Genomic DNA, 9034 nt, shown 5'->3' with positions numbered 1-9034 from the left:
CTTGCTTATCCATTACGTTTTTACTTGCTTCATATCATAAGTACAAGATTCCTCAATATCTTTGACTTCTATTTTAATGACTCCCAAAACATTCCTCCTCCTTCTACTTTACAATCGACAACAGTCTACAGTAGTTTTGCACCTAACTTTTCACAAGCCATCATATTTTCCTCTATTTTACTTTTTATTAATGCTTTCTGCCTAAGGTGAATTTAGCTTACCAATTATTTAGCCTTTTAACCTTTCATAAATATTCTTGTTTACTGAATTGGAGTTTCAATCCTTCACAAACCGCGAGTTAGAATCGTTTACACAATTTATTGATTGGAAATGGTTCTATCGGGTTCAAGCTTCACGCTGTAGTGTTTGATGCTGTGAGACTCCTTAAAAAGGGAATAAAAAACACATTTTTCTCGCTGGTGATGAAGTAGAGAAACGTAGAACAAGTTAAACTTCCTGGACAAAAACAGTCTAGTTTCTTAAGAGCAAATAATTTTAAACCACCGATTCTGATATATGTTTTGAAAAAGTATAGTGGGATATTAGTTGTGATTTAATATCAATGTACACTAGTTCAGTATTACACTCTCTCAAATCAAATGCAATATATATTCCGTTAGAAAAATTTGCTGGTCTACAAAATATACTTCTATAAAAACATATAAATCGTATACTTCTATAAAATAACTTATTATCAGAATTCAACAGAGCTGTTAATATAGAGGACCATCCAAGTTGTAACAAATATTATTGAAGTAAAAGTGCTTTAGACACTCACTCGCGTTTCAACAAATAAAGAAGAAGACTTTATGATATTAAAATGTTTATGATGGAAAAAATAACTCATTAATAAAATCCAGTGGGGCTCTTATTACAAAGGACCATCCTACTGTTTACAAACACTATTGAGTAAAAGTGCTTTAGACACTGACTCGCGTTTGATCAAGCAAAAAAGAAATATTGATGAAATCGGAATCGATTTATTTCATAACATAAAATTACACACAAACTGTCTGATTCGATCCTTTGCCACACCAAGAATCAATAAAGACAATATCGTACGTCTTACGTATTTTATTAGCAAACATTAGTTAAGTATCGCACCAGCCTGGCTATTGAAGTATATTGATTACTGACTGTGCAACCAATACACAAAAATAAATACTCGACTCCATAAAGAAGTTAGAGGTCGCGAATTTTCAAAACTCTCTCAAATCAAATTATCAAATGAATCTAAAGTAGTCAGTAGCAAAACGATTATTCGTTATATTTACTTATAGAATTTTTTACTTCATTCGCGCATTTGCATTTCTATTTATTTCAATTTGTGTAAATATACTTTGGCGGTTCAATGCTTTCTAATGCTTCCTTTCCACCTATCAGAGAACCTCATCGTCTCATCGTTTCATCGTCAGAATTTATTTTCCTAGCGTATCAATAAGTTTTTTATGTATTTTAACGAGCTTTGCTCATTTTCATTTTTGCATGTTGACAAGTCAAAAGGATAATTGAAAATTTTTTTCCATTTATTTCAGCCACGAGTTTGTAAACTTCAACTTTCCTTATTTGAACTTGCGGTTTAAAGGAGTAACTTTCCTCAAAACTCAATGTCAATTCGTATTTAAAATTAAATACTATTTGAAGTTTAAAACAGCTTCCGGTCGTTGAATTTTTACGCTGCTTCCGTTTGGAATTTTATTAAAACACGTTCGATTGAGAATATCCGTGCTCATCACAGTTAAATTTAAATCTTATTTATGCTTTTACATCCTTATTACATTTACATGGAGTCTTATAAAAATATACCATATATACGAGTACATATAAATATTTTCATTATTATGACATTCGTATATTATTTTGTATTATATGAAACCCATTAAGAGGAAAACAATTTTTCATCACGTATTTTATTTAAAACAAATGCTACTTTCACTGAAAGGATATAACATGAAAGGATATAACATATATAGAAACTTGGTTCCATTCTACCAAGTTTAACAATACTTCCTTCAGTTATTTGTGTAACATTAACTCAAGGTTTCAAATGGGCCATTTTCATTTGCTCCCTAATTATGCAACCTTTTTAACTAATTAAAAAGAAATGTCAACTTTCTTAAGATTATATTTACCTGATAAATAAAAGTGATATAACAATGCGTAAGGTTGCATTACAGCAGCACCAGAATCAGTGGAAAAAAACATATCTGCACGCTGAATATGAAGGCACACAAATGTTGCTTGTGCATTTGTAAAAGAAATAATAAATATGAAGACAATCAGGAAAATTACAGCCCACCTCGAGGAGACATGTAAAAAAGTCAAGACATACAAATAATAAAGCATAGGTAAGCATAGGTTGGATGCGATTGCATGTACGTACGTGCACTACTGCATGCATATATAAACATAAGTATATAAGTATATTTTAAAAAATTTTAAGTTAATGGCAAATTCTGCAACGAGTGAAAAAATGAAATGAATTCTGTTCTTCCCTGGGAAGATAAACAACTTCAGAATGTCTTGGAGCAACGCACTACAAAAATATGCATGTTACATGGTTATTTACTGAGTCTTTCCAGGATGCGTTCATGTCATTGCATTAAAGCTGATACGAGGTAAGTTACTAAATTGCTGTTGAATATGGTATATATATTAGTATCTATGATGATACACTTATACTGAAAATTGAACGCCAGACTCAATTTTAATGATTAAATAGAAGAACAATATCTTATATTCCGTACAACATCAAAAATGACATCAGTGTAGTGTTTTAACGAACAATCACTCTTGCCAACAATTTTTACTTTGGGCTAAATAGGTAACTGAGAAATTAAGCCCTCGCTCGACAAACAAAAATCACGCACTACAAGTCTCTTATCATGCCTGTACTGCTGCGTGGTGCAGTAGAAGGCATTAGGAGCATTCGAGCCAAAATTCTTCGGAAGATTTTATGTCTCGGCAACAATTATTAAATAAGATGGTACGATAGGCTGTATGAGCTATACCGTGACATTGTCAAAGTTAAACGTATAAAAAATTAGCGACTTCGTTAGCTTTGTCAAGTCGTACGAATAAAAGAAAGTACTTCGACTAAAAAGGTGTTTGTTACGGTACCCGTAGATGAAAAACGGAGTAGAAGACGTTCGCAACTTCGGTGGAAGGTGACCAATAATTTGCGGCGCGCGGTATACCAACTCTCGACAGAAAGTCACTAATTGGGATGACTCACATCTATAATCACCAATTAAATAAGTAAGTACAAGAAAAAAATAATACAGCAGTTAAAAGGCAAAATATATTGAAACACGATCCGATCAGTAATGATATATGCATCTGAGTACGGAGCTGTACCAAAAAAATTGGAAAATTGTAATTTCATCTGCATTTTCCAAGTTCCAACAGATGAACCTGATTATTTTACACGATTACCATTTTCAGTTTTTAGTAACCTTCCCCGTTCGAAGTTTATTTGTTGCAAGCTCATATGTGCGTGCATCACATATCGCTAGCATACATCGTGAATCGTCAAATTCCGCAGGGGGATTCACCGAGCTACTTATTCTGATAACACTCGTAATGGTTTTATTACGATTACTTCTATGTAGCATGTGTTTGAAATTTTTAACAAGATTCGTCGGCATTTGAGGCACATCTTTATAAATTATTGTTATGGCTGCCGTTGTTGACTTGATGAAAATGAAAAGCTCATATTCCTTCCTTTCTCGACATTATCTCTTACTTTTTCATTATTTTTACTAAGTAATACAATACACAATGAGTTTCAGCACAAAATATCTTTTATTTCTATTTGTCTTATTAGCATTTCATTTAAAATTTTCTTATTTACTGCTCTTAAGAACATGGCCTCTTCACTTCTTCTTTAAGGCGGCAACATATTTTTTTAGCTCAAGTAATTAACTCCGTGTAGATTCATACTACATATTTACTACTAATATACTACATACTCTCTAGGTATGCCTAATTAAGGTTATAAGGTTATCATATAGATTAATTATACGTTTAGAGAAATTATGAAAACACGACATTGTTTTGTTCAAGTAATTTTATATTCAGTGCTCTCAACTAATATCAATTTACCTTATGTAGTCTCTTCTATAGATATTATTCTACCAATTTTCCATTAAGCATTTATGCAAACGTTTTCTAAAAACTCCGATGTGAGTGCTTAAAGTAAATATTCCTTCCAAAGTTTCTTTTGTAATTTTCCTTTTTTTCACTAAAATCCACAAACATAGGAAAATCGACGATTCGATTTCCGTTTTTATTTATTCATATACTCCACTTTATAGCTAAATAGGAGAAATAAAGTCAGTCAATTTGTTTTCGATGTATGCATTGATCAAAGCAAAACTTTTTCCAACTATTAATTACTCATACGCACTGTTAGCTAATTGCCATATCCTTTCAATTAACCGAAATCTCTTTTAGCACCCAGGGTTTTTTTTTGAAACACTTCAACCAGCAATCCAGGCATTGTCGATGGTATGTGAGCGTGACTGTTGAGATCTGGCTGCACATAAGTGTTGTTATCACGCCGACCTCGTCGTAACTCTGTGATGAGTTCAATGGAAATTTTTATTGTAGAAATGAAAATGAAAATAAAAATTTATGGAACTGCAGTCAAACATGACTAATTTGTTAACTTTTCACTGAATCCAACAACCGGAAGCAACAAAAAAAGGAAGTATGCGCAAATTAAAAGTTATTCACAGAAGCTAATTGAGTACGAGCAACTTTACTGTACCAAACAAAAGTACAGAGAATTTCTGTAAAACACGGATTTCTGCAGCAACCATCACAATTGCAATATGTTGCTGGATGCTTTTAAGTCCAGATGTTGTTTATCGTTCAAGTTAAAGTTAAGCGTTTTTAAACCACACTCATCGCCATCCATTTTTTGCATAATAACTACTGTTAATAAAGTTAAAAGATTGTTGTGGGTATAGAACCCATAAAGTCCTGACAAGTCCATAAGATAACCATCAGCTTTTTGAGGTAATTCGACTTTATCAATATCGTTTATATTGATAATATAGCATTGTCAATAAAGAGTAAAATAATAATTCCAGTGTTTCTCTAATATTTCAATAACTCTCTGATAGAATGCTTCAAATCGAAACCCGGTAACAGGTTGTCATGGCCAAATAATTAAGTAAGTCTAGAATGATTCATCTTTGGCCTCCAAAGTAGCGTCACTAAAACAGCTGTAACTAAATGTGTAATCATTCAAATGTCATCAAGATATTATTTGAAAATTGACGCTTTTTTAAATTTAAACAGATTTCTACTTATCAGCCAATGTATTATTAAAAAATAATGAGCTCGGTTGCCCCACAATATAGAAAGTTGAAAACCGATTCAGCAAAAAAAAACTTCAAGATTCCTCAGATTCGTGAAAGGCGCTAACAAATTACCTGATGACTTCTACAAATCTACATAGAGGTCTAACACTATCTTTTATCTTATATACTGTATTCTAATGTAGATGCCACCAAAATTTTTAACTCTCCGCAGGTGCATAATAATAATCTGGTCATAACTATTATCAGACATCAGAAGATCAAAGTCAATGTTCCAAGGGTGGTCATATTAAATAATCCCAAAATTAAGTGGAATAATAATATAAAATACCTAAGCCATACTTTTGACAAAAAAAATTGATTTGGGAAAACCATACAAACCAATGAAGGTAATCTATACAAAAGAACAAAATCAGCCTCAACGCCTTTTCAAAAGAAAAAAGCAAAATCAGAAAAATAGTATGGTCATATATCAGCCCATCTTTGGTGTATGGTTGTGTCGCTTTCCCTAAAGCAGCTAAATCCATTCGTGAGAAACTACAAAAATTTCAAAACGTCAAATATATGCAAGATTTCGTGGTATGTCCACAACTCTTATACTTATAGAGATCTTTATATTGAAACTATTGCCAAGTACAAAAAGGTTAGACCACCTAAAATATTCAGCAAAATAGATGGTATTTTCAACAATTCTTTAGAGGAAAGATTTGCCAATATCTATTTAGAAATGCTTTAAACTAAAAACAGTGTTGCAATATAAGTGATGCAGATAACCGGATTCCCCTAGCGTGAACTAAATTAGGCGCATTCAGAAGAAGGACCAAACTGCTAACTAATAACAACTTCATTAAATTACAATTTAATTTACTAACTGGTATCGCTGGAGATCAATAACTCCATGTATCATAACTCCATCAGATACTACAAATGGCTATTGCAACCTAACCTAAACCTAACCTAAACCTCACCTTTAATGTTTATTAATTCTCCTTTCTTACCATCAGTCTTTTTAGAGCAGTATTTATGCAACTAATCCCTTCCACTTTTAACGATCAATACGACAACTAACCAATTCCATACACCACAACTGCAGAGCTCGTCTAATAAATTATTAATCTATAACATACAAGGGCAAAAATCGATGCGCTTGTAAGTACTTCTTACCACTTTCTTGGAGCGAAGCCATCTCAAATATAAAACTTAAATGAGTTATAAGTTATTATATTCTGACCCTTTAGCCTTTTAATCAAGCTTGTTACCGGATTCGTTGTCTATCGGAAAGTAGAACTGAATAATATATTTTCCGAAGTGAACGTCCCTCATTATGCAAAAGCTGATTTATTTGATATGATTTAATTGTCCATATATAAAAGATGGGCGAAATATAGAATTATTCATATAAGTTTTCCAATTTTTGAATGAAATTTAATACTTATAGAATGTATATTACCGACATCTGCAATAGTGAATGAAAAATGTTTTTTAGGCAAAGTGTTAACAATGACTCAACTCTTTACATTTTTTTTGAAAAGTTTTTCCCCTTTCAATCCTTTTCTGGTATTGAGCATATATTTCACTTTCATTGATTGGCAAACTTTTTACCCACACGTAATCAATCAATCTTGATTAGTTTTTAAGCACGGAGGCACATATTCGAATCCACAATATAACTCTGCAGACATAAAGAAAAATATTCTGCATTTTTTAATTGCTCGCGGCATTTTTGTAAAAATTTTTTCTAAACATTTTATGAAGCCCATAAATGTTGAATATAAAAAAATATATTTTAAAACGCAGCTAAAATTGATTAATAAATATTTAAATTATAATTATAAAATTTTTGGATACAGAAAACAAATATGCAGGAGAAGCGTACGTCCAAAAAATCAATTATGTTTAATATAATTTTGAATACTTTCTAATATAATAACCAACACTCCTGTTTTTAGAAGTGTATCTAAAATTATATAAATATCTACAACTTAAATTATTTCGGCCTATTACTTTTTCTTTGGATATTAAGTCCCAACAAAGAAAAGTAATTGCACATACTTTCTACTCAAAAAGTTCCCGGAATTCCATTACAGTTTTCTTTAATGTACTCACAAATATATCTTCCTTTGATATTCATTTTTAGACACCTTATTGGTCATATTCTCTACTGTATCATCAAGTATATCTTTCTTTCATATTCCTTTACAGGCATCTGATCATAGCATTCTCTAGTGTATTATCAAGTATATTTTTCTTTGATATTCTTTTAAAGACATAACATTTTCTAGTGTATTCTCACGTATTCTCAAGTATATCTATCTATCTAAATATATGTTGTACATAACTTTAAACATGTATTTTAACATAATGGTATATCATATGTCCACATCATCTTAAATATAATTGTTGAAAAATAAAATTTTTCTTAGCTCAAAACTTGAATTGAAGAAAAAACTTTTAAACTAAAAAATGGTTTAGCTTCAATTTTTTTTTTCTGAAATTTGAGGACAATATCAATTGAAGTAGATAGAACTGTTCATTTAACCTTTACTAAATTATAAAATATGTACACATATATGTATATATATATGTATACCCAGAAGTGCACCCATGCTTTGCTCAAGGTAGCTCTAACACATATCTACTTCTCATGCTCTTTTACCTTTAATTTAAAATATTCCTTTTTTACCACCTTCTTTGGTTTTATATGTATACATATTAAAGCTTGCACAAACCTCTCTAGACTATCACTCGATAGTCTCGAAAGCTTATATAATTAAAGTTATAGACATAGATTCAATCTAGATTTTCTCTCAATCTGTCTAATTTGGTTGCACAATCCAACATTTTTAGAATAATCTAACATTTTCGTAGTAGTGTTAGTAGATATTTATACGAATTAAACCATACTTTATTTGTCAAATCATATAAAACAACTGTTAATATCAGGGCAATCTTGCTACTCTGACACAATATCTAGAGCAGAACTGTCCAAAGCACGACCCGCGGCTAATGTTTGTGGGACCCGCGACATGTTTCTAATCTACCACAATTGCACAAATTTTCTTTTGGTATACTTTGTCAAAACTACTTTCTTTTATTTTTCTCTAAGACAACTATAAACGTCTGTATTTGTTTCTGCTACCATTGAATCTGCCCGCGATCACATCTGGTATGGACAGCCCTAACCTAGTCTTATAAATTATTCTCGAGTGTTATACATTTCGCCGATGAAACCGAATTCTCAAAATGTAATTTAAGGTTGATAACGGATTTCATTACAGGTCATTATGGCCTGAAATATCACCTTCATAAACTACGATTATCTGCTAATTCAGAATGCAGATTATGCCTCGAAGATGAGGAAACTACTACACATACTCTTTGTGTCTGTCCAGCTTTAATAACGCACAGAAAAAACTTGTTTCGTATGGAATTTCTGTCACCAGAATATGTTAAGATCTCTTCTCTAGATTAAGTTCTGGACTTTATCCACAAACCTTTAAAGGGCTTTATTAATCAATAATAAAATTGATACAATAAGACTCTTCTGGCCGTAGTACCGGCTGTTGGACGATTTCACGTCAAAAAACTTTAATAACTTTAATAATAATATACATTTCGCTTGAAATTTACTAATCGAAAATAAAAACTGCACTAAAAGTGAATCTCAATTAAAAAAGTTATCCCAGATTTAACAATTGAAAATGTCA

The sequence above is a fragment of the Teleopsis dalmanni genome, chromosome 2 (assembly GCF_002237135.1).
Source record: "Teleopsis dalmanni isolate 2A chromosome 2, ASM223713v2, whole genome shotgun sequence".
In the NCBI taxonomy this organism is placed as follows: Eukaryota; Metazoa; Arthropoda; class Insecta; order Diptera; family Diopsidae; genus Teleopsis; species Teleopsis dalmanni.
Note: the sequence above shows the minus strand (reverse complement) of the source record.